Source organism: Aquarana catesbeiana, linkage group LG02 (assembly GCF_042186555.1).
Source record: "Aquarana catesbeiana isolate 2022-GZ linkage group LG02, ASM4218655v1, whole genome shotgun sequence".
In the NCBI taxonomy this organism is placed as follows: domain Eukaryota; kingdom Metazoa; phylum Chordata; class Amphibia; order Anura; family Ranidae; genus Aquarana; species Aquarana catesbeiana.
This window is the reverse complement of record NC_133325.1, coordinates 538,480,877-538,507,426: the sequence shown is the minus strand read 5'-3', so window position 1 is coordinate 538,507,426 and position 26,550 is coordinate 538,480,877. Positions and strand designations below refer to the sequence as shown.

The window sequence follows — 26,550 nt, the reverse complement described above, 5'->3', positions numbered from 1 at the left end:
TTCTGTTTTCGCTGTGAGCCTTATCCCTAAGTAATCAATATAAGAGTCACTCCATTTGAAATCAAAGGAACTCTGCAGGGATGCCACTAAAGTTGGGTCAAGGGAGATATTCAGGGCTGAAGATTTGGCATAATTGACCTTAAGCCCAGAAACCCTTGAAAACTCTTTCAGGAGCCTGCAAAGATTTGGAAGGGAGGTGGTTGGGGATGTGAGAAAAAGGAGCATGTCGTCCGCAAACAACCCACATTTGTGGACTTGGTCACCGCAGGCAACTCCTTGGATGTTGGGATCTGCTCTTATTGCTATTGCTAACGTTTCGATCGCAATAGCAAAAATTAGGGGGGATAGTGGGCATCCCTGCCTAGTTCCTCTTGCAATGGTCAGGGTTTTAGAGTATTGGCCTTGTAAGCGTATCACCGCTTTGGGAGAGGAATATAATGATTTTAGTGTCCCTAAGAAGTTGGGTCCAAAGCCCCATTTTTCTAGTATGGAGAAGTATTCGATCGAGTCGAAGGCTTTGTGGAGATCCAGCGAGAGGATCATACCTTTCTGTTTCGGTCCCCCTTCCCAGTTAGATTGTAGGATGGATACTATATCTATAGCTCTTCTAATTTGGTCGGGTCCTTGCCTACCGGGTATAAAACCGACCTGGTCCTTGTGTACATAGAGATTGATAAAAGAGGAGAGGCGATTTGCAAGAATTTTAGTGAGAATTTTGAGGTCATTGTTAATTAAAGAAATGGGTCTGTAGTTCTCGACTTCCTCATGGTTTTTGTTGGGTTTGGGGATCACTGAAATGAAAGCTGTGTTTAGTTGAGATTCCAGGGGGGATCCTGCCTTTTTAGAATTAAAAAACTTAGCTAGATACGGGGCTAGGATAACGCTAAATTCCTTATAGTAAGGGACCGAGAGGCCGTCTGGCCCTGGGGCTGATCCGGATTTAAGGCCTTTTATTACTTCCCTGATTTCATCTTCCGTGATGGGGGCGTCCATTAAGTCTTTACAGTCCCTGGACAGTGATGGAAGTTGTAGATGCGATAGGAAGTCATTTATTAGGGAGCCTTTCTCTGATTGGGGTGGGCTGTAAAGTGATGAATAAAAATCGTGGAAAGCAGACATGATACTTTTTGGATTTGCTGTTGGGGGTTGACCTGCTATCCTCAATTTGGGGAAGGAACTAGAGCGAAATTTAGGTGAAAGTTTAGAAGCTAGCATTGAGCCGAATCTATCCCTGTGGCAATAAAATTTGGCTCCACACCATCTAAGAGTCTTCTCTGCTTTAGCTGTTAAGGCGAGATTCAGCTCAAGTCTGGTGGCATCAAGTTTACCCAAAAGGGTCCTGGATGGGTGCTTTTTATGTTCTGCTTTTAGTTGGAGGAAGGACTTTTCAAGCTTCTGAATGTCATTCAATCGTTCCTTCTTAAATTTGGACGCTAGTTTAATTATGACTCCTCGAATGGTTGCCTTGTGGGCTGCCCACAGGGTTTCGGGGGTGATATTCTCCACGTCATTTAAGTGGAAATATTCTTTAATAGATTTAGCAATTTCCTGTACCAGGCCAGGGTCGGCTAACAGGGATTCGTTTAGTCACCAGTAGAAACCTCCTCGCCCAGACAGGACATTTCGTAGGGTGAGGGCAACCAGGGAATGATCAGACCATGCTGTGTCCAGAATTGCTGCCTTGGTTGACAGAGGAATAAGAGCCGTCTGGGTGAGGATGTGGTCAATCCTAGCGTACGATTGGTGGGGAGCGGAAAAGTGTGTAAAGTCCCTTTTGTTGGGGTTCAATTCCCTCCAAACATCTACTAGACCCTGCGAGTGGACCATTTTGGCGATTCTCGTGCTAAGTTTTGTGGGGCGTGTGAGTTGGTCTTTAAGGGGCTTGGTTTTGTCCAGACCCTGATCAAATGCAACATTTGAGTCCCCTCCCAAAATTACTTTGCCTTCCAGAAGCGGGTTCAAGGTTGAGAAGAGGTCCTGGAAAAACGCCGCTTGGCCCTTATTTGGGGCATAATATGAGACAAAAGAATATAAAACGCCTTCCAGGGTACCCTTCACCAAAACGAATCTGCCCTCTGGGTCCCTAAAGTCAGAGAGGAATGAGAATTTGCAGTTTTTAGAGAAAAGAATAGCTACCCCTTTCGTCTTATTGGTGGCGTTCGCTAGGTAAAATGTCGGAAAGTGAGCGTGTAGGAACTTGGGGGTGTACCGGGTCTGGAAATGTGTCTCCTGCAGGAGCATCACATCAAACCTCAGTGATTTATAATGATCCAAGGCCAATCTCCTTTTCCTTGGAGAGTTTAGGCCCTGGACATTATGTGAACCGATCTTGAGGTCAATATCCTTCACGGTCAGGTCAGCCATAGGAGCAGAGGGAATAGAAGCTGGTAATCACGCGGTCACTTACCCTTGGGAGTCTTCTGACATTGAATGAAGGCCTGGTTGTGTTGATCCGTCCTAGGAACAACTCTGGGACTTGGAGGGGTACCCCCCTGGGCTGGCTAGGAGAGAGAAAAGGGGTGAGATGAGGAAGAAAGAGATTAGATACTTACTAAACACTAAAGACAAAAACAAAGACATGGGTACTATAAAAATACCCTTGGGTTTATGCGGATCAGAGTCCGCTATAACCCCAATGAACTACTTCCGACTGCCCTGTTGGGCGTCAGAAGTATCGACACCAGAGGACACCAACGGTTCTCTGGAATCGGGTCGAGGCACAAGTGGTCCACCCCGGACCCTTGGAGTGTCAAAAATGAACTATAAAATAAACACACAACAGTTGTTAGTAGGGCTGTTATTGCAGTCATTCTATTATCAGGGGTCTCTATGCCTGTGATAATAATCTACCCAGGCAGAAACGATTAAACAAGAACCTGAGAATCTCACACACTTCTCATCCCCAGGGTACCCCCCCCCCAACTGCCTATGTGAGGGGAAAAGCCTGGGGGTCCCCTGAAAACGAGAGAGGCTTCAACTACCTAGTCAATCTTACCTACACCTGCAATAGGGGAAGGGCTATGGGGAATACAGGAAACCAAGGTTTCTATCTGAACTAAGATTTGGCCTAGCAAAACCAATACCCCAATTCTAGTCCTGTAATCTGCCCTTTATGAGAGAGGTATCTTGGTTTTCTTGTAGAATTAAGTTTCCTGTAGAGGTCCTCTTCTTCTGGGGCGATTTTCAGCCAATTTAGCTGGTTGTTGCAGTCGGCGTGTTGGGGAAAAAGGAGGTGAGTGAATGGTGCAGGTCTTCTGTATCAGGAAAAGTCGATAGATGTAGAAAACGGTGAGTATCACAGTGGGACTCTAAGTGAAGAAGTGGGGGGTTCCATGTCCGTAAGACGTGGGAAGGTATTGGAGCTCCTGCTCCATCATCTTGGAGGAAGAACAGTCCCGAAAATGTCTCTGCAGAGACTGGAGGGAAGAGATGAGGTGGGTAAGTCAGTCTTAGGGTGGTTTCCCCTCCTTGCTCTTCTTGGAGGGGCCCTTCAACCAGAGTGGGGATACCGGGCTGCCTGGAGGTGGCCGTTTAGTGGATCCTGAGGAAGCAGACGTAAAGTCCATTGGAGCTTCATGGGATATCAGCCTGAGGCCTAGTAAAAGCCTCTCCCCTTCCTGTAGGCTAGCGAATGAATGGGTTTTGCCCTGAATGGAAAACTTAACAGCGAAGGGGAAGGTCCAACGGTATTTGATGTCCCGTTGAGAGAGGACCGTGAGAAGGGGTTTTAGTGTCCTGCGTCTTTGGATGGTTGTAGGGGCGAGGTCAGCGAAAATTTGGATCTGGTGACCCTGGTGCTGCAGCATAGGCTTTTGACGGGATTGACGCATGACCTCTTCCTTAACCGCATAAAAGTGCGGCTTGACGATAATGTCCCTTGGGGAGCCATCTTGTCTGGGGGGTCCGAGAGACCTGTGAGCCCTGTCAAGTTCCAGCCGTTGAGGGGGTATGTTGGGAATAAGGGCTGTGATAATGTCCTGGACCGTGGAGGGTATGTCCGAAAAGGTTTCCGGAAGGCCTCTTATCCGAAAGTTGTACCTCCTAGACCGGTTCTCGAGTTCGTCGATCCTGGAGAGGGCAACTTCTAATTGATCTTGAATGGTCCTGAGGTGAGCAGTGTTTTGGTTGGTTCTAGCGGTTGTGGATTCCACTTTGTCCTCAATGGCTTCAATTCTGGCGCCTAAGTTGGACAGGTCCGCTTTAATAGTATTGGTGATCTGATTAGCTGTGTTAGCCAGTCCTTTCTCCAAAAGAGATGAGAATTTTACAAACATGGCTTCCTGTATTGCTGTGAGGTCGGAAACTGAGAAACCAGTTTGCTGCATAGCTGGAGCAGGTATTTGGGCCTGTGCAGGGAGGGCCTGTGAGAAAATCTCTTGTTGAGAGAGGGACAGCGTCTCTGAGGGGGACTTTGCTGAGGCCAGGGGCTTTGTGTGGTCATGTGGAGGTACATGTGGAGTTTGAGAGGGTCCCTGTGCTGCTTGTGCGTAAGTCAGGGTCGGAGGAGTTAATACTGGCCTGCACTCTGGTGTCCTGGAGTGGATGCCTCCCTGATGCAGCGGTCCGTCCGTGCTGGCGGCCATCTTGGGACTCCCGTCCGCGCCCGCCGAGGCAAATTGGGGGCCAAGATCTCGTCTTGCCTGGGGCCCTGACATCTCCCTTAGATCCCCGGCTGTTCCCCAACCTGGGGAGGGTGCTGTGTCGCCCGTTAGTGGGCTGAGGCGGCTAGTGTGCGGCTCGACGGTCCGGGGTGGAGCGGAGCTCTTGGCTCAGGCGGCCATGTCGGAGCTCTCGCGCATGCGCACTCAGGTCAGCGTGATTTCAGGTGGCTTCATACACAAATGTCTATTGAAGTCGCACCTGAAATCGGCAAAAGTAGTGCAGGAACTACTTTAGCAAATTGATGCAGTGCCACAAAAAAATGTTGCATCGATTGGAACAGTGCCATTGCTCCAATGTAAACCTAGGCTTCTGCACAACTGCAAGTTATATATAAAGATTCCACCTTTATCATTAACAACAGCTGTGGAGAATTGCGGGTAATGAATTCAGCTGGTGGATAGGCAGTGTTTGAATGTGTCAACTCTGGTTCACCTTAGTGTGATTTGACATGTCAAATCTGTGGCAATTGCACTGTTCTAATTGGTGCGATTTGTATTGATATTGGTACAGAAACCTGCACTGATGTCTCTGATGTTGCCCCCACAGTCGGGACTGACATGCAGGAATGAAATTGTGGGAGTTCAGCTGAACGCGTTCCTCCTGCTGTCAGTGTGAACCAGGGCTCAAACTGGGCCTTTTGCCTTTGTAATTCACCTGCTGCTAACCCAGGGACACCATTTCTTATCAAACTCCCTTAAGTTTACCTTCAAATATATGTAGAAATACAGATTTGCATATCTGAAAATAAAAAATACTAATCATGGTTGAGATCAAATATTCGCAGCTGCAATCAAAAGCGTGGTTTCACCTTCTGACCCGGAAATTACTCATTGTATGCACCCAGAAGTTCCTGTGCTGGTCAGGATCTCCATCTAGGTGGACATGGCGAGGTCTCTTTAGCAGAGAGGAGGTGCTGCTCATTGGCCGGGTAAGTGTAGGATATGTACTTGTACTTAATCAATGCGGGGGTTGATGTCATAGTTAGATTTGGTGTGGGTGGGGTTCATTGATTTGTTTGGCATCACCACACATTTGCTTCCGTTCCATGTGCACACATCACTTCCTGCATTTGTTTTGCTGATGTAAATCAGTAAGGGCTATGCAAGTATAAATGAGAGCTCCTTTTAATAAAATATATATGACTTGTTTCACAGCTGGGCGAATTTTCCAGCAAATTTGGACCTCTGAGTTGCATGACAAGTTGTACCCCATGATTCTCAATGATAACCATTCATATCTGTGCTACTTTAAGTCGCACCAACTTCAAAGTAGTCCCTTTACTACTTTGGTGTGTCTTGAGGTATATCGGGTACAATATTACAGCGGCATTCCCAGAAGTTGGGGCCAAGTTGCAGCGGCAGAGTGGCACCAAAATAGTGTGACTTTCAGGTCGCAGCAGTGTGAATGAGATTCAAGGCTAACACCTTTGAATTTGGCCCTATTGTGACTTGTGCATCCTGAAGGTGTAGCAAATTCGTCCCTCCACTACCTTGGTTTGACTTTGATGCAATTTGAGGTCCATACACCACAAGATTACACAGACATTGCTTCAAGTCATGACAAAGCTGTGCAATTTTAAGGTCACACAAGTGCAAATGGGGCCTTATTCAAAGGTGTTATCAATTAATCGCATTAGGTTACTTTCACACTTGGGTGACTTTTCATGGAGCTTTGGACCTCAGAGTCATATGAAAAGTTGTCCCCCTTGATTTCCATGCATATTTATTAGAGCTGCACGATTAACCATCATCGTGATTTTTTTCCCCTTTACGATCTTGAAAAAAGCGTTTCACGATTCTTGCTATGTAAAGAACTCTCTCTGCTCTTCTGAAGCCACAGCCGAAAAACCAGGAAGTCTGCCAAGAATTAGAACATTCTTTATCAGTGAACTTAACTAGAAACCTTGTAACAATTTGTCAATTAAATAGAATTCTGTGTAAGTGAGGAAAGTTTAACCACTTAAACACTAAACATTTTTCTGACATTTGTTGGTTTCAGGTTAAAATCATTTTTTTTTTTTGCTAGAAAATTACTTAAACCCCCCCAACATTATATATATTTTTTTAGAAGAGAACCTAGAGAATAAAATGGTGGTTGTTACAATATTTTATGTCACACTGTATTTGCGCCTTTCAAATGCAATTTTTTTTGGAAAAAATTACTTTAATGAATTAAAAAAAAAAAAAAGAAGTTAGCCCAATTTTTTGTGGGATAATGTGAAAGATTTTATGTCGCGAGAATCGTGATCTTTTTATTCTAAGCAAAAAAATTGTGATTCTCATTTTGGCCAGAACCGTGCAGCTCTAATATCTATGCAACTTCACCCATGTTCACATAGGTCTGAATTGACATGTCAAATTGTAGGCCAAATCGGCGCCTATTGATGGCAATGGAACTGTCCAAATTGGTGCGACGCCACAACGATTCTCAAAAGTAGTTCCTGCACTACTTTGGGCGACTTCAGGGGGCGATTTCTTACCTCCCAACTTTTTGAGATGGGTATAAGGGACACCTATTAGCAAAAGTAGGTAGGCATAGGACACCTTCTTAAAGGAGAACAGTTGGGACCTATGTGATTTCACTAGACATCTGTGCAGGAAAGTGCACTGATGTCTCTGAAATCGCTGACAAAGTCGGGCTGAGTCACACTTGTGCAACTTTGGACATCAGAGTCGTATGACAAGTCATACCCCATGATTTTCAATGTGTACCATTCATATCTGTGCGACTTCAAGTAACACTGACTTCAACGTAGTCCCTGTACTACTTTGGTCTGACTTTGATGCGAGTTGAGGTCCATAGACCTCAAGTTTACACAGGCATTCCCTGGAATTGCGGCAAAATTGCTGATGCAAAATCGTGGGAAAGTTGTGTGTCTTTCCCTGTGACTTCTGCATCCATAGACCTCAAGATTACACAGGCATTGCTTAAAGTCGCATTAAAATCTCGCAACTTTCAGGTCGCACAAGTGTGAAAGGTGCCTAAGTCACTGTGCTGAGTACTATTTTATACCTAGAATATAAAGTAGTCCCACCATCAAACACTAGTAAACATATGTTCTCAATATAATTGTGCTCAAATGGCTGAAAATCACACAGATGGTATCACCTACTGAAAGCTTGCATTGTACTCAGCAGCATATGCTGAAAAGAGGCAAATGCCTATTAGCCAATGCCACATCGGCATGAGCATGGTTGTTACTATAATATTAATGCCTGAAATGCAAAACATTATTGTATTGAATCAAACATTAGTAAATGTATTTTCTCTGTAGGTAAGTGCTCAGCTCTGTAGCATAGCGGTATACCCTGCTGCCCCCAAAAGTTCAAGCCATGAATTCAAATCCCACTGACAGCATCACCTCCTGGAAGTGTGCATTGTACTCAGAAGCATAATTAGCCAAAGCACATCAGCTTGCTTTATTCCATATTTTAACTCTTCAAATGCATGCAATGGTATGTACTTATTCAATAATATTATGGTATGGAATTCCAAAATTCAAGGAAAAAAATGTCGTAGGGTCCCCCCAGTACATACCAGGCCCTTCGGTATGGAATTTAAGGGGAACCCCACACCAAAATGTAAAATAAATTTGATGTGGGGCCCCCCAAAATCCATACCAGACCCTTATCCGAGCATGCAGCCTGGAGGTCAGGATAGGGGGGGACGAGTGAGCACCCTCCCCTTCTGAACCTCACCAGGCCACATGCCCCAAAGCACCTTTTCCCCATGTTGATTGGGACAAGGGCCTCTTCCCGACAACCCTGGTCGGTGGTTGTCGGTCTGCAGGCAGGGGGTTTATCAGAATCTGGAAGCCCCCTTTAAAAAGGGGGCTCCCAGATCCTGCCCCCTATGTGAATAGGTATGGGGTACATTTTACCCCTACCCATTCACCAAAAAAAGCAGTGAAATGTAAAAAAAATCAATAGCCGGTTTTTGACAAGTCCTTTATTGTAAAATAGCTTCAAGCTGTCTTCTTCCCTGAGCCATCTTCTCCAGACGCTGCCTCTCCCTCCTCCATCTTCTCCCCGAGCTGTATTCTCCCAGAGCCGTCTCTCCTGCCGCCGCCATCTTCTCCATCTGCTGTGTTCTTCCGCACTGCTGGTTACCCGCTAATAAAAAAAAGCTGCTCTTCTTCCATGGTGGTCTTCCTCCGCTGTGTTGTCACCCGATGTGTGGCGTCTCTTACATGACGCCATGGAGCGGACTCTCCGGGTGACATTATCGGATGGCCACAGAAGACCGCCACAAGAAGAGCGGCTTTTTTTTTATTAGTGGGTAACTGGCTGCGCTGAAGAACACATCAGCGGGAGAAGATGGTGGCAGCAGGAGAGACAGCTCGGGGAGAAGAAACATCAAACACTAGTGAATGTATTTTCTATGTATGACTGTGCTACACCCAATAGGCTAGCGGTCAGCACTTCTACCTTGAAGAACTCATGGGTTCAAATCCCACAAAGAAATACTAAAAGATTGAATTGGTGAAAAAAAAGCAAATGACTATTAGCCAATTAGCCAAAGCAGCATATGCTGAAAATAGGTGAATGCCAATTAGCCAATGCACTTTAAATTTGGCTGATTCTATTATATTAACTCTTCAAATGCATGCAATGATATGTAAGTATTCAATACTATTACAGTGTGAAATTCCAAACACCACACACTAACTAATGGGCAGATTACATTTTTTTGTTTGTTCATTTTAATTCGCTTGTGCACTGAAAAAATAAACACAGCTGGGGGATGGTAGGTTGGCTGGTATTTGAACTTGTACCGTGAGTGCTGTGGAGACATCTGAGCAGACTACTAAGCCATTGTGCTAAGTATGAGACCTGCATAATAGTGTAGTATGATTAAAGAATGAATATAAATAATTACCGCTTTATAGTCACCTAAAATTAAAAAATAAAAAACAACATACAACAAATAGGTAACCTAAATGTTTAATACATGTAACTTTACAGAATAGCAGACATTACTATGTAATAATCATTCATAACTGAATTAGTTAGCAAAAGAAGGAAAAAACTAGGAATACTAATTGCAACATACATCAATAGATGCACACGAGGTAGAGCACATCTCACATAAAAATGTTTCTTTCACATACATGGATCATGGTTACAGTGCAGTACTATATAACAACTTGGTAGGAATTGGCATTTGCATATACACGGAAGCACTAATTAGCGTCAGCTTAGAATTTACTAACATGTGTTTCTCACTAATAGCGCTAATTTTTCATTCGCACATTCGCCTGTTGAAATTTTACTTCCTGGCGCTATAGTAAATGACCCCCATAGATTTTAACGGTGTTCGCGTGCTCGAACAAACTTTTTTCCTGTTCACATGTTCTGGTGCAAACGGAACGGGGGGGGGGGGTCAGCTCATCCCTACCTAGCAGTAAAAAGGGTCGCTGGTTCATATTCCCAACCACACCACAAGACTACCTGCCTGGAGTTTGCATGTTCTCCCTGTGCCTGCGTGGGTTTCCTCAGGGTACTCCGGTTTCCTCCCACACTCCAAAGACATGCTGGTAGGTTAATTGTCTTCTGTCTAAATTACCCTAGTATATGAATGTGAGTTAGGGACCTTAGATTGTAAGCTCCTTGAGGGTAGGGGCCCATGTGAGTGTATAATGTATATGTAAAGCACTGCGTAAATTGACGGCACTATAGAAGTACCTTAAATAAAAATAAATAAGTCTTCACTAATATTATGGTGTGAATCTCCAAACACCACACACTAGCTAACAAGCAGTTTACATTTGATAAACTTTATTGTATAGTATATAACACATCAAACACTAGTAAAAGTATTTTGGATGTATAATTTTGCTCAGCCCAATAGGCTAGCGGTTAGCACCTCTACCTTCAAACATTCAGGTATTGAAAGACTCATGGGTTCAAATCCCACAGAAAAATCCTAAAAGATTGCATTGGTGGGAAAAGGAGAATGCCAGTTAGCCAAAGCAACACAAATATACGTGTGTGTATATATATATATATATATATATATATATACACATACATAAATACATACACACACACACACACATACATATATATATATATATATATATATATATATACATACATATATATACACACACACTGAAAATAGGTGATTGCCAAGTAGCCAATGCACTTTAATGTGAAAGTTTTTATTGTATTAACTCTTTAAATGCATGCAATGGTATGTAAGTATTCAATTATAATATGATGTGACATTCCAAACACCACACACTAGCTAAAGGGCAGTTTACATTTATTTGTTTGTTTATTTTAATTCACTTGTGCATTGAAAAAATAAACACAGCTGGTGGATGGTAGGTTGGCTGTTTGAACTCATACCATGAGTGGTGTGAAGATACCCAAGCAGACCACTAAGCCATTGTGCTAAGTACAAGACCTGCATAATAGTGTAGTATTATTAACCGGTTCAATACAGGGCAATTTCACCCCATTCCTTCCCAGGCCAATTTTTAGTTTTCAGCGCTGTCGCACTTTGAACGTCAATTGCGCGGTCGCGCGACGTTGTACCCAAAAAAAATTGACGTCCTTTTTTCCCCACAAATAGAGCTTTCTTTTGGTGGTATTTGATCGCCTCTGCGGTTTTTATTTTTTGCGCTATAAACAAAAGAAGAGCGACAATTTTGAAAAAAACACAATATTTTTTACTTTTTGCTATAATAAATATCCCAATTTTTTTTTTAAAAAACACATTTTTTCCTCAGTTTCGGCCAATACGTATTCTTCTACATATTTTTGGTAAAAAAAATCGCAATAAGCGTATATTGATTGGTTTGCGCAAAAGTTATAGTGTCTACAAAATACGGGATAGATTTATGGCATTTTTTAAAAAAAAATATTTATTTCTTTTTTTAGCGGCGATCGCGATTTTTTTTAATGACTGCGACATTATGGCGGACACATCGTACACTTTTGACACATTTTTGGGACCATTCACATTTATACAGCGATCAATGCTATAAAATTGCATTGATTACTGTGTAAATGTGATAGGCAGTGAAGGGGTTAACCACTAGGGGGCGGGGAGGGGTTAATATGTTTCCTAGGGAATGATTCTAACTGAAGGGGGAGGGGACGCTCAAGGGGAGGAGACCGATCTGTGTTCCTCCGTTCTGGGAACACAGATCGCTCTCCTCAGAGCTGACAGGCTGTGCATCTGTGTGTTTACACACACAGATCCACGGTCCGGCCCTGTTATCGGGCAATCGCGGGTGCTCGGCGGACAACGCTCCCGGCGGCGCGCGCGCGCCCCATAGACGGCCGGGAATCCCAGGACATCATATGACGTCCACCCAGGATGGGAGATCCCATCTGTGGACGTCATATGACTATGGCTGGGTAGGGAAGTGGTTAAAGAATGAACATAAATAATTACTGCTTTATAGTCAACTAAATAAATAATAAATCAAAAACATGAAAAAAACAACATACAACAAATAGGTAACCTAAATGATTAATACATGTAACTTTACAGAATAGCAGACATTACTATGTAATAATCATTCAGAACTGCATTTCTTAGCAAAAGAAGGAAAAAAAACTAGGAATACTAATTGCAATATAAATCAATAGATGCACGGGAACTAGAGCACATCTCTGATAAAAATGTTTCTTTCACATATATGGATCACGGCTACAATACAGTGCTATATAACAACTTGATAAGAATTGGCATTTGTATATACGTGGAAGCGCTAATTAGCGGCACTTTTAGAATTTACAAACGTTTGTTCCCCGCTTATATCGCTAATTTTCATGCGCAAATTCGCCGTTTTGTTTCCATTTGGCTAAAATGGGCTCTATTATTTGCCATAGTGCCCAGTACTTCCTGGAGTTATAGTAAATGACCCCCATTCTCTCTTAACTCTTTCTATTTTAGACCCCCATAAAAATGTAAACAATAACTTATTAATTTTCCTCAATCTTATCTCCCCAGGAGGGAAGATATTACTTGTATACAAAATTAAAGGTAAGATTACTGCCTTGACTACTAAAACTTTCCCATAAATCGACAATTTTCTTAGACACCAAAACCTCAACTTCTTGGCTATCTTTTCTCCCAGCACACTTCCCCTTTCATTCCATAGTCAAACACAATGCCCAAAATCCTCACTCCATCCTCAACCTTCCCAATCTGATCATCCACACATTCCACTTGTCTTCCATACACACCCAAACTACACTTATTCCAATTCACACTAATTCCCGCACATACACAAAAAATTGACAAAAGCAACTTACGCCCACCACCGACTGACACACTGCCACCACGTCATCCATATAACCTAAACATTACATAATTTTCCCCCCACTCCCAGGCACCAAAAAGCCCCTCACCACCTTATCCCTCTGTATCATCCTTAACAGTGGATCAATAAAACAAATAAAGAGAATAGGGGACAGGGGGCACCCCCGTCTCACCCCAGATTTAACCAAAAAAGCCCGCCCCAAACTCCCATTAACCAGAACCCAACTACTGATCCCCCAATACAACCCTTTTATTACATTAATGAGCAGCTGTGGTATACCCATCCACTTCAAAACCTCCCACAAAAACCCATGATTTGCTTTATCGTATGCCTTCTCAAGGTCAAATGATGTCAGGATAATTGAACTATTCCCATCTTTACAAAAATTAATTATATCCCTAACTAAAATTAAATTCTCCAAGATCATTCAACCAGGTACTGCACAGGCCTGCGTCTCGCTAACCATCCTACTAATGACCTTAGATAATCTCTTCGCCACCATTTTTGCAAAGACCTTGTAGTCTGAATTTAGTAAGGAGATAGGCCTCCAATTTCGAATATCTATCTTATCCCCCTTCTTATAAATAAATACCACTACCCCCTCTCTCATAGATTCGGATATAATGCCTTCCCTCATGTAACTAAATACCTCAACCACATCCCACTTAATATCCCAAAACAATTTAAAAACTCACTTGGTAAGCCATCCCCTCCCGGGGTTTTATTAGCCACCATGCTTGCCACAGCTTCCGAAACCTCCTCCTCATTCACTGCTTTCTGCAAAAAAACCTTATCATCCTCATCTAAATTATCCTCTACCATATCAAACATTCTAGTATCTGACTCATCAACACACACTCCCTCATACAATCGTTCATAAAATTTAGTCACGCATTCCAGCATATTCTCTCCCTTACTTTCCCTCCCTTCATCATACACACCCTCAAACACTCCTTTTTCCTTACAAACCTTCTTGAAAAAAAAATCTAGAACATTTTTCATCCTGCTCCAGGTGTTTAACTCTCGCTTGAAATATAATTTGTTTTCCTCTTTCAGTTAATACCTCTTTAATCCTCTTCCTAACATGGTCTATGTCATCAGCCATGTCATAGCCCATATTTCTAAATGAATATAATGTAGTCAACCTGACTTGTAACCGAGAATATCTCCTTTTCTCACTGCTAATTTTATCCCTACTCTTTTTGAAAAAAGAATTTATTTTCCTTTTGACCCAATCACACCACCCCAAAATATTACTAAAATCTTTTTTCCTATTAACCCATCTACTATATACCTTACTAAAATGGGCTTTGACATGCTCTTCCTGCAACAATAAACTATTTAACCTCCATACCCCTAAACCAAACTTAATACTATCTCCCATACTTAAATCAACTGGCCTGTGTTTAACATTAGCACATTTGAACGCATCAGAAAACAAACATAAATCAATTCTGGATTTGGTGCACCCACACTCCGAAAAAAAAGTGAAATATGGATCGACCAAACCCAGAACAGTATGAGCATCATTGAGATGCAAGTCCTGAATTACCCCATTCAGCATAGTGCTACCTACATCTAACTTAGTCTCCGCTACTCCTATCCGATCTTTCACAAATCGGATCGTATTAAAATCACCCATGATCACACTAGGTCTCCTTCCCACTGTATGTAACTTCAAAACTTCAAAAAACTCAAGACGTTTCTGGCTATTCACAGGAGCATATAAACTAAAAAGCCTAAACTTCTGGTTAAACAAAATTAAATCTGCCATAATTAATCTTCCTGGCACTAACACAACATGAGACATAATGCAAATATTCTTATTTGTAATGATAATGCCTAGCCCAGCATTCCTATTTTCCCCAACTGCCGACCATATGTAATCCACCATCCACTCTGGAGGCTTGGGCGGTCGATTAAAAAAACACTCCTGTAGACAGATGATGGCTCCTCCATTGACCTTCAAGTCCACAAAAACGGCACACTGTCTAGCAGGAGACCCAAAACCCCTCACATTGAGGGACACCAGCTTGATGCTCATTCACATGAAGATGTGCATCATTCACCCCCAGACCTATCACTTAAGCCAGAAAACTGACATACATTGCTCAGGGCCATAACGCTTTCATCATCCAAAAACTCCTGACTAGGCGACAATGTGGCCGGCTGAAAAATTTCTGGAGTCCCTGGACTTAATGCTGGTGATTCTACCTCCACTCCAACATCCCCCAGGACCTCAAAGGGGTTACGTGTTTCAATTCCAGCTGTCTCTACTTTCAATTTCTTAGCCCTTCTCTTCTTAGGGCTCTCCAAAGCATCCACCTTGGTCTTAGCACCCAGTGTCTCCATCTTTTCCACCTCCTCTTCTTGGGCTTCCTGCACTTACGGCTCCCACTGTAAGGCTGCTGCCAACTCCTCCATAGCCTCCTCCACTGCCCTCTCCACCTCTGCTCCACTCCCTGCTGTTAATGGCTCCACACTGGTGGGTGGCACTTCTACTTATTCCTTCACTCTCTCCTCCACACCCTGGTGCCCATTTTCTTCCCCTTCCACCACCACCTCCTCCTCCTCCTGTCTTTCAGGAGAGTCAGACAGCACCTGTGTGGACACTGGTCGTCCACTCTCAGCAGTGCGCCTGACAGCTTCAGCATACGAGACATTCTTACTTTTGGACAATTCTTCACTGTATGATCACGCTGTCCACGTATATCACAGGCCCGCTTAATCAAGCAAGCCCCAGCCTCATGTCCCTCCTCCCCACAGTTCCGGCAGTGCATCTCCACATTACATTCATCTCTGGTATGCCCAAACTTATGACATCTTCTGCAGTATGTCGGTTGACCAGGGTAGTAGAGAAACCCTCTATTTCCTGCTATTGAAAAATTAGCTGGTGGATGCCGCACTCCACCAATCCCTTCAGAATCCACCTTCAGCTTGACAAAAAAAAACTTTAATTTGCCATTAAAGATCCCCAGACGATTAGTCAGCCTGAAGCCTCCCTTCACTGCAGAGCAGTATCTCTTTAAAAAGGCCACTACCAAGGCAAGGTCCGTGAAGGGGTTAAACAGGTGAACAACCAATGGTTTCTCCTCCATAGCATACAAGGGTTCTACCATGAAAGGCCTTATAGACTCATGGTTAGCTTTCTCCAATTCCTTACACTTCTCAATAACTCCCATGCAAAAATTGCTATGCACAAAAGAAACATCATAGTACCTGCATGGTCCTGGATACAATATATGTGACGTGGTTCCACTGCTACTGATTTCTCCAGCAAATCCTGAACAAGGAACTCCAAACTCACTTTATGCAGATGACCAGGCATAACCTGAAACCGCAGGGTGTTCTGAATCCCCTTTCGCTCCATTGAGCTCAGCAAAGAAAAATTCAGACCATCTCACAATCTTAGCTCTTTTCAGGGCAAAGTAAAGACTGCTATCTGCAAGCTTTATATAACATAGGTTTGTGTGCTAATGAGGCAATTGCAAACACATGGACAGTCCATGAAACACACAAAATGCAAGTTCACCCAATGTAGAGAGAACTTAAAAGTGAGTACACCTGTTAAGGATGTCCTTAAATTATTAACCCAAAAAACACACTCTGAGCATGCTCAGAAACATCCAAGTAATGTTCACACACAAAAAGCACCACCAAAAAAAACCAAAGTCCCTGAGCATGCCCAGACCAACCCAAATGCATTTCACACACCAAAAGGCACAGGAAAAAAACAAAGTCCCTGAGCATGCCCAGAACAGCCCGAATGCAGCTAGCACAAAATAAGCCACCCCCCTGTCCAAAATTAAGCACATCATCCAGCATGCACCAAAATTACAGATGGGACAAAACACCCCCCCAGTTCAGGGGGGCAACTAAAGAGCCTAACATGTGCAATAGTTACAATAGTTACAATTACAATACAACAAATACCATTGCAGTCTAAGGGAACTGACTTGGCAATTTTTCTAGTCCCCACTTGGCTGGCTTATCTTCTAGTTATTGGCCTTAAAATGGGTATGGGGGCCCAGGTCCCACCCTAAGGGACATATATAAATGTCACCAATTGGACAACCCCAAAAACGAAACAAGGAGAAATGCCTTTATATATGCCAAATTGCTTAAGGGCCAGTTCACATCAATGCAGTCCAGTGCATATTTTATGCATCAAAAATGCATGGAAATTCAGTTATATGGTTTTCAATGGCATAGTTCACACCAGTGCTTGCAGTTCCAGTGCGTTCCAGTTCCAGAAAAAAAGTAGAACATGCTGCATTTTTTCTGCACTGGACTGTACTGGAAAGCTGTAAAACGCATTAAAAACGTACTTGTCCGTATTTAAGGTTAAGAAAAAAGAGGGGGAAAAAAGCACTGGACTGCATCAAAAATGCACCAAAAACATACTGGAATGCATCAAAAACACGCATGCAGAAAAGCACCTGAAACGCATCCGGACTGCGTTTCTACGGTGTAAACTGGCCCTAAGGGCCAGATCACACCATAGAAACGCAGTCTGGACGCGTTCCCGGGTGCTTTTCTGCATGCACGTTTTTGATGCGTTACAGTGCGTTTTTGATGCAGTCCAGTGCATGTTTCCCCCCTCTTTTTTCTTAAGCTTAAATAAGGACAAGTGTGATGCAGTGCGTTTTTGGTGCATTTAGGTGAGTTCCAGTGCGTTTTTGATGCATTTTACAGCGTTCCAGTACAGTCCTGTGCATAAAAAATGCAGCATGTTCTACATTTTTTTCTGGAACTGGTAACGCACTGGAACTGCAAGCACTGGTGTGAACTATGCCATTGAAAACCATATAACCTACTTTCCGTGCGTTTTTGATTCAGAAAAAAAAACACACTGGACTGCATGTGGTGTGAACTGGCCATTAAGGAAAAAAAGTTATTTAAAAATACTCGCGGCTATAATGAAATGTCGGTCCGGCAATACACATAAAAGTTCATTGATAAAAACAGCATTAAGAAAACAAACAAAATTAAGAACAAAAAAATGTGTGGGGTTCCCCCGAAATTCCATACCAGGCCCTTCAGGTCTAGTATGGCTATTAAGGGGAACCCCGTGCCAAAATAAAACAAAAAATGGCGTGGGGGTCCCCCTCAAAATCAATACCAGGCCCTTCAGGTCTGGTATGGATTTTAGGGGGAACCCCGTGCCAAAATGTAACAAAAAATGGCGTGGTGGTCCCCCTCAAAATCTATATCAGGCCCTTGAGGTCTGGCATGGATTTTAAGGGGAACCCTGCGCCAAAATAAAAAAAATGGCGTGGGGTCCCCCTAAAAATCCATACCAGACCCTTATCCGAGCATGCAACCTGGCAGGCCACAGGAAAAGAGGGGGGGACGAGAGAGCGGACCCCTTTCTGAACCGTACCAGGCCACATGCCCTCAACATTGGGTCCCCCCCAAAGCACCTTGTCCCCATGTTGATGAGGACAAGGGCCTCATCCACACAACCCTTGCCCGGTTGTTGTGGGGGTCTGCGGGCGGGGGCTTATCGGAATCTGGAAGCCCCCTTTAACAAGGGGACCCCCAGATCCCGCCCCTCCGTGTAAAATGTTAAGGGGGTACTTCCTACCATTTCACAAAAAAAGTGTCAAAAATGTTAAAAAGGACAAAAGACAGATCTTCTATCTTCCTTCGATTTCTTCCTCCATCTTCTTCTGGTTCTTCCTCCGGTGTTCTTGTCCGGCATCTTCCTCCGCGGCGTCGTCTTCCCTTCTTCTTCTCGTGCATTTTTGACACTTTTATTGTGAAATGGTAGGGGTACTTTTGTACCCCCTTACCATTTCACACGGGGGGGGGCGGGATCTGGGGATCCCCTTGTTAAAGGGGGCTTCCAGATTCCGATAAGCCCCCCGCCCGAAGACCCCCACAACCACCGGGCAAGGGTTGTGGGGATGAGGTCCTTGTCCTCATCAACATGGGGACAAGGTGCTTTGGGGGTGACCCCAAAGCACCCTCCCAATGTTGAGGGCATGTGGCCTGGTACGATTCAGGAGGGGGGGCACTCTCACGTCCCCCCCTCTTTTCCTGCGGCCTGCCAGGTTGCGTGCTCGGATAAGGGTCTGGTATGGATTTTTAGGGGGACCCCACGCCATTTTTTTAAAAATTTTGGCACGGAGTTCCCCTTAAAATCCATACCTGACCTGAAGGGCCTGGTATGGATTTTGAGGGGCACCCCCACGCCATTTTTTGTTTTGGCGTGGGGTTCCCCTTAATATCCATACCAGACCTGAAGGGTCTGGTATTGAATTTCGGGGGACTCCACGCATTTTTTTGTTCTTAATTTTGTTTTTTTTCTTAATGTTGTTTTTATCAATAAACTTTTAAGTGTATTGCTGGACCGACATTTCATTATAGCTGCGAGTATTTTTAAATAACTTTTTTTCCTTAATGGCCAGTTCACACCACATGCAGTCCAGTGTGTTTTTTTCTGAATCAAAAACGCACGGAAAACGGAAAATTGTATACTCACCTTTCCGTAATTTTCCTTTCCTGTCACATCTTCATGGCAGCATACACGTTGGGTTGTGACTCCGCCTCCACAACCTGATAGGACCACATAGCTATAAGTTAGAGAGTAGACACCCGTCCCAGTATTCTCTGTATATATATATATATATACACATGTCACCTCAGAAGGGTGGGTGATTGTATGCTGCCATGAAGATGCGACAGGAAAGGAAAATTACGGAAAGGTGAGTATACAATTTTCCGTTTACCGGTCGCATCATGGCAGCATATACGTTGGGGAGTAACTCGCCAAACTGGGTGGGAAATGCAAAATAAATTTATTGACAAGAAACAGAAGAATTGGCCTGTATAATAGCCCTCCCGAATTCAACTGCTGCTAAACGTGCAGCGTCTATTTTATAATGGGAAACGAAGGTGTTTCTGGAAGACCAGGTGGCCGCTCTACAAATGATTTCCGCCGAGACTCTGCAGTAAGCTGCCCATGAAGTCGCCATTGCCCTGGTGGAATGCGCCCTTAAACCTTCCGGAATTTGCGAGGTGCTTGAGGAGTAGGCCTTCTTGATGGCTTTCACGAGCCATGAGGCGATGGTACAGGCAGAAGCTGCCTGGCCCTTCCTAAACCCATGTGGAATGACTAGAAGGTTTTCACATTTTCTGAAAGGCTTGGTTACAGAGAGGTATTGCAGAATGTTGCCTTTGACATCCAAAGGATGGGGAATGCCCTGATCCGTTACCAAGGCCGGGAGGTCAATCTCCTGGTTAAAGTGGAATGAGGAGGAGACCTTTGGGATGAATCTGTCTGAAGGCTTCAGGGTTAGCCTGTCTGGGTAAATCATCAGGTATGGTTCCTTGATCAGTAGATCTTGCATTTCTGAGACCCTCTTTGCCGATGTGATGGCAATTAGAAATGATACTTTCAGAGTCAGGTCCCAGAGGGAGACGTTTTCGAGTGGGAAGAATGGCTCTCCGGATAGGGTCTCTAGGACAGTCGATAAGTCCCATGTTGGAAACGAAGGCTTTCTAGGAGGCCTCAGCTTCAGGCAGGCTTTCTGAAATTGGACCACCAGAGGGTTAAGGGCCCACTTAACCCATTGTCAAAGCGGAGATGGCAGACACCTGAACCTTTAGGGTGTTGGACCTAAGGCCTTTGTCCAGACCTGACTGGAGGAATTCAAGCACTTGAACAGCTGATGGGGAAGAAGGGTCCCAACCTTGTTCCTGGGCAAAGGAAGAGAACTTTCCCCAGATTCTCCCGTAGGTGTTGTTTGTGGAGAGTTTCCTAGCTTGGAGCAGTGTATCGACTACCCTTTGAGAGCAGCCCTGGACTAGGAACCTAGACCTTTCAGCCTCCAGGCCGTTAGGTGTAATTTCTCTGGGTTCGGATGTAGGAGCTGACCTTGGGTTAGCAGATCCGTTGTCACTGGGAGCGGAAGTGGATCCGTTGTGCTTAGCTGTAGGAGGGTGGTGAACCAAGGCCTCCGTGGCCAGAAGGGAATCACAGCCAGTACTAGAGCCGCTGAATGTTTGAGCCTCAGAAGGAACTTGGCTATCAGTGGAGTTGGTGGGAAAATGTAGCCTAGGTGAAAGTTCCAGGGGTGTTGGAGACAATCTGATCCCTCCGCTGAGGGGAAGGGGTTCCTTGACAGAAACCTCTGACATTTCTTGTTCTCTGGCGTCGCTGCAAGGTCTATGTCTGGATGACCCCATGTCTGGCATATAAGGGCAAATACTTGTGGGCTTAGACACCACTCGTTGTTGGAAACGAATGTTCTGCTGAGAGAATCCGCCAGGAGATTTTGAACACCCGGAATGTAGGTCGCCCTCAGATCCCATAAGTTCAGTTGGGCCCAACGCATTATCGGACCGACCTCCCGCATCATTTAGATGCTCTTGGTACCCCCCTGCCTGTTGATGTAGGCTACAGCCACTCAGTTGTCCATTCGAATGAGGACCTGTTTCCCTCTCAGGAGTGAACTGAATGCTAAGAGGGCCTGGAAGGCTGCCTTCATCTCTAGAACGTTTGATACTACATCCTCGGTTTTGAAGTGCCTATGGCCCTGAGCTGCATAATGTAGATAATGTGCCCCCCATCCCTCCAGACTGCCGTCCGAAGTTACCACCTCCTGGTGGAGGATGACTATCTGCTTGCATCTGCTGAGGTTGTGAGTCCACCACCGTAGAGATAACCTGGCTTCTTCTGAGATGCGAATTAACTGGGGCATGGACCATCCGTCCCACTGGTGCAAGAAGGAGGCTTGCAGGGGTCTGGAATTCCATTGTGCCCATCTGACCATTGGAATGGTCGCTGATAGGGAACCCAGGAGGCTGAGGTATGCTCTGGCTGGTAGGCATGATGCTGGAATGACATCCTTCACCTTTTGGACTAGTAGGGACAACTTCTCCCTTGGCAGTTCCACCGTGTTGGCTCGGGTGTCTAATTCGGCTCCCAGGAAGACCATCCTTTGGGTAGGTTGAGCGCTGCTCTTTTGCCAGTTGATTATCCAACCCAGACTCATTAGGGTGGAAACTAGGACCTCGCGATGTTGCACGAGTGATTCCTGGCTGTTTGAGAGAAGGAGAATGTCGTCCAGGTAATGGTGGACCCTTAGACCTTTCTCCCTCAAAAAGGCTATCGCTGGAAGTAGAACCTTCGTAAACGTTCTGGGGGCTGTTGAGATCCCGAAAGGAAGGCTTTGAAATTGGAAGTGCCCCTGACCCCCCGAGAATCGCAGAAATTTCTGGAATGCCACGTGGATTGGTATGTGCAGGTAGGCGTCCTGGAGATCTATGGAGAGCATCCAGTCTCCTAGATTTATGGCCTGGAGGATAGACTGCAAGCTTTCCATCCTGAATGACTCCACTCTGATGGACTTGTTGAGGTTCTTTAGGTCTAGAACCGGTCGAAAGTCCTTCTTGGCGAGGAATCGTGGAGAATAGAATCCCCTGCCTCGTTGTGCTGGCGGAACCTCTATTATCGCTCGTTTTTGGAGAAGCTCTTGGACGTAGTTTAGAAGGGACAACCTTTTTTCCGCAGATGGAGGAATACGAGTTGGGCAGAATTGATCCCTTGGGGGCCGGTTCTTGAAGGACCATCTGTGGCCGAAACTGACAGTGGCAAGGGTCCAGGTATCGTCTATGGTCTCCGCCCAGGCCAGCTTGAAACTGGAGAGTCTTGCTCCCACTACCGCTGGCCGGACGGGCGCACCTTCAAAAGGGCTTCTGGTCACTGGAAGCGGGAGTCTTAGGCTTCTGAAACTTCATGAAGGAGGTTTGAGGGTTCTTCCAGCTCCTTCGGTACTCCTTCCCTGGTCTGTACGCTTTCGCATCCCTATACCTCTCTGGAAGATTCCGCTTAAAGGGAGGAGGTCTCTGTTTAGGCCTCCTATCCGAGGGGATGAGCCCGGACTTGCCACCAGTTACCTTGGAGATGGCTGTGTCTAGTTTTGTTCCGAAGAGGTGCTCACTGTCGAACGGAATACGGCACCAGTTAGACTTGGATGCTGGATCCGCCGTCCAGGGCTTCAGCCACAATGCTCTTCTGGCCGTCACTGAGGCCAGCATAGACTTCGATGCAGACCTGATGGTGTCGACCGAGGCTTCAGCCACAAAGTCACCAGCCAAGCTTAGCTCTTGTAATGCCTTCACTATTTTCTCTTGGTCTGCACCCTCTGATACCAGCTTCTCTGTGCTTGCAGACCAGCTCGAGATGGCCCTTCCTACTGCAACGAGTGCTATCGCAGGCCTGCAGGTGCCTCCAGCTGACAGGTAAGCCCGCTTAAGATCTGTGTCGATCTTTCTGTCGAGGACATCTCTAAACGTTACCGCGTCTTCTAATGGGAGGGTAACATGCCTGGCAAGGCGCATCAAGGATGCGTCCACTACCGGAGGGGACACCAGAGGGTTCACTTTAGGCTCCTTGATTGGGTATAGCTTCAGGAGTCTGTTATTCAGACTAGACTTTTTCTCTGGTCTCTGCCATTCCTCTTTAATTAAGTCTTCTAGTTCGTCAATGAACGGAAAAGCTTCTGGATCCTTCTTAAGCTGAGGGAAATACTTCCTTTGCTTTGGCTGGGCTTCCTGGGGTTTCTCCCATCCTATTGCCTCCTTAACCGATTTAACAAACGGCTCTATCAGACAGAAGTCGAATCCTGCCAACACCTCCACACCCTCATTATCAGATAGGGAGTCTTGCTCCTTTAATGTGCTAGCCCAGGCTGGAGAGGTAGTGGTGGAGAAATCCACATCTGATATCGAAGCCTGAGGGGCTACGGCCCCAGCTGAGTCTCCGACTTCCGAGGCTCTCTCTCTTGTGGCCTCTTCCAGGCATTTTTGACAGGCCAGTTTATCCGGAAGAACCGCTGCACCACAAATCCAGCATGCGTTCCCGGCGGGACGGGAGTGGCGTGCAGGGGAATGATGTCTGCGTGAGGACGACCTTCTATGGCGTGATCGACCATGCCGGGAATGCGACCTGGAGCGGCTTCTTCTGCGGCTTCCCCTCGAGCGGCTTCTTCTATGGTAGGAACGGCTCCGTCTATGTCTGGAGCGGCTTCTCCTGCGTGAGGACTCTCTTTGTCTTGACGCAGACGTTCTTGAGGACCTGGTAGGGCTGACCAATTTAGGCAGCGTTAGAAGTGCTCTCTTTTTCAATCTTCACTACTTACCCTTGTCTCTCCCCCCCCCTTACCTAATAGGCTGGCAGTGATCTGCTGGGGCAGCGGTCTCCATGATGAGGAAGCGGACTGGAAACCTGCAGGGAGAAAAACAAGCAGCAATGCAGAGAGAGAGAGAGAGGAGAGAGCAGGGATCCTGACACAGAAGCTGAATAGGAGAAGGCCACCTACCTTTGTAGAGCATTTTTCCCCTTTCCTTTGCAGTGAGAAACGATCTGACACATGCAAACAACCAGCAGCAGCACATCAGCTTGTGCTGGGTTTTTAAATCCGCCGCCATCAGCGTCGGACGCTCGCGCATGCGCAGTAGCGCCGCGGGACACCCGGCGCCATCTTGGAAGCTGGAAAACGGCATAGAGGCGCCCAGAGTGACGGACTGCGCATGCACGAGGACGCCGAGAACGCTCGGCGCTCACAGCAGCAGCTGGAGAACAACAGAGCCCAGCAGAGAGGAAGAAAACCGGTAGGAGAGGGGGGAAGAAGACCGCTGCACACAACTAAGCCTGTTTAAGGCTTATTTCATGAGGTCATACTGAAGCTTCCCTGGCCAATCCTCCAGCAAGCCTGTTTAAGCCTTTTGTGGGCTGCTGCACCTGAAGCCTGTTTAAGGCTTATATCGTGGCAGACAGTTGAGTGAGATGAGAGAGTGCCCCTGAGATCACCAGAGTGGGGCTCCTTCCATTTAGCTGGTTTAGAGGCTGTACAAGAAGGACTTCCACCCAGGAGAGGCTAGAACCTGGCTGGGGCGAAGCGGTAAGGGGGGTGCTGATCCGTGCGTCCTGACAGGTGAGGAAAAATAAGAGAATACTGGGACGGGTGTCTACTCTCTAATTTATAGCTATGTGGTCCTATCAGGTTGTGGAGGCGGAGTCACAACCCAACGTGTATGCTGCCATGATGCGACAGGAAAGTAGGTTATATGGTTTTCAATGGCATAGTTCACACTAGTGCTTGCAGTTCCAGTGCATTACCAGTTCCAGAAAAAAATGTAGAACATGCTGCATTTTTTATGCACAGGACTGTACTGGAACGCTGTAAAATGCATCAAAAACGCACTGGAACGCACCTAAATGCACCAAAAATGCACTGCATCACCTGAAGGGCCTGGTATTGAATTTCGGGGGACCCCACGCATTTTTTTTTCTTAATTTTGTTTTTTTTCTTAATGCTGTTTTTATCAATGAACTTTTATGTGTATTGCCGGACCGACATTTCATCACAGCCGCGAAGTGAACCAGCGTTAGAAAAAAAAAAAAAAGTGTAGAGGTGCGCCCCTTAAACCTATGCAAATGCATTTACGTTGCTTGACATTTACTAATATTTTCCCGGCGCACTGAACCAAGGCATTTGAACAAGCGCAAATGCCGTTTGAGCATGCGCAGTGCATAAATTCACCTCACGCAGTTCTAAATGTATTTGCTGGCGCAGCGGGCTTGTCAGAAAAAGTTACTTTCTCATTCTATTTTGGCCATATTTGTTACTTGGACAGTTAGTACTGCACCTCCTCACATCACCCCACATTCCCCCCATAATATTGGCACTTCCAGCTTGTTCAAATTTGAAGTTAAAGATGCCGTGCGCCATGTCTATAGTGGCGTACCGATCACCTCTTCCCGGGTGCCGGGTGCTTTGTAAATACGAAAATGTAATTTGCGCATCGGCGTGCACCGCAAGTCATGGCGCAAATGCTTCGTAAATCAGCCCAATGGTGTCTCTATTCTGCTACGCTTATTTACCGTTTCTATCAGGCACATCCCCACGTGTTATCCACTGCACCACCCGCATGTCCCGTTTGTTGGTCCTTTCGGATTGATGCCATGGGGTCCTCTATACCTTTGAGACACGTTTTATTATTGATATACATTATTATGTTCATTATTGACTGTCTCTTTTTCTTCTTTTAGAATTTATCAAGCTCCTGAAGAAGTGTTTTTCGCAAAACATGTAGAGCTATTGTTTTATGTTACTATCTAGTATAGATATACATGTCCCAAATGACATGTTTTTGATGTGTTTGATCTACATTGGAGAGGTTCAGTCGTTCACTGCAATTGGCAGTATTTTAAATGTCTTTCATGTAATATATGTTTAATAAAATCTATTTTCATTTTTAAAAAAATTGGTGCCTCTAATGTCCATTTTTCCATGTGCTTTGTTCAAATTAAAAGCTTGAGTTGTAAGGAGGGAATGCTGGGGAGAATCTGATTTAAAGGAGAACTCTGTGGACTCTTGACCTAAAAGGGAACTCTTATGTAAAGGGGAACACTGTGGACTCTGATTTAAGGAGGGACTCAGGGAACCATGACCTATAGGGAAATGCTGGGGACTGTGATGTAAGGAAGACACTGATGTGAACAGAGGGTTCACACTGACTGCTGCACTCTATATGCTGTTTTGTAGGCTAGTTACTCCTGGCCCCTGCACTCTGTAGATTATGCTGTAAGTTAC

At 45.2% G+C, this 26,550-nt stretch overlaps 1 long non-coding RNA gene across 1 annotated transcript in view; it reads right to left on the bottom strand.

Annotated features, from left to right (window-relative positions):
* Positions 1-4,961: 4,961 nt before the first annotated feature.
* Positions 4,962-26,550, bottom strand: part of LOC141128526 (uncharacterized) — a 28,854-nt gene continuing 7,265 nt past the window's right edge. The window contains exon 3 of the long non-coding RNA XR_012241704.1: positions 4,962-6,518. This is a non-coding gene — a long non-coding RNA (uncharacterized lncRNA). The remainder of the gene's footprint in view (positions 6,519-26,550) is intronic.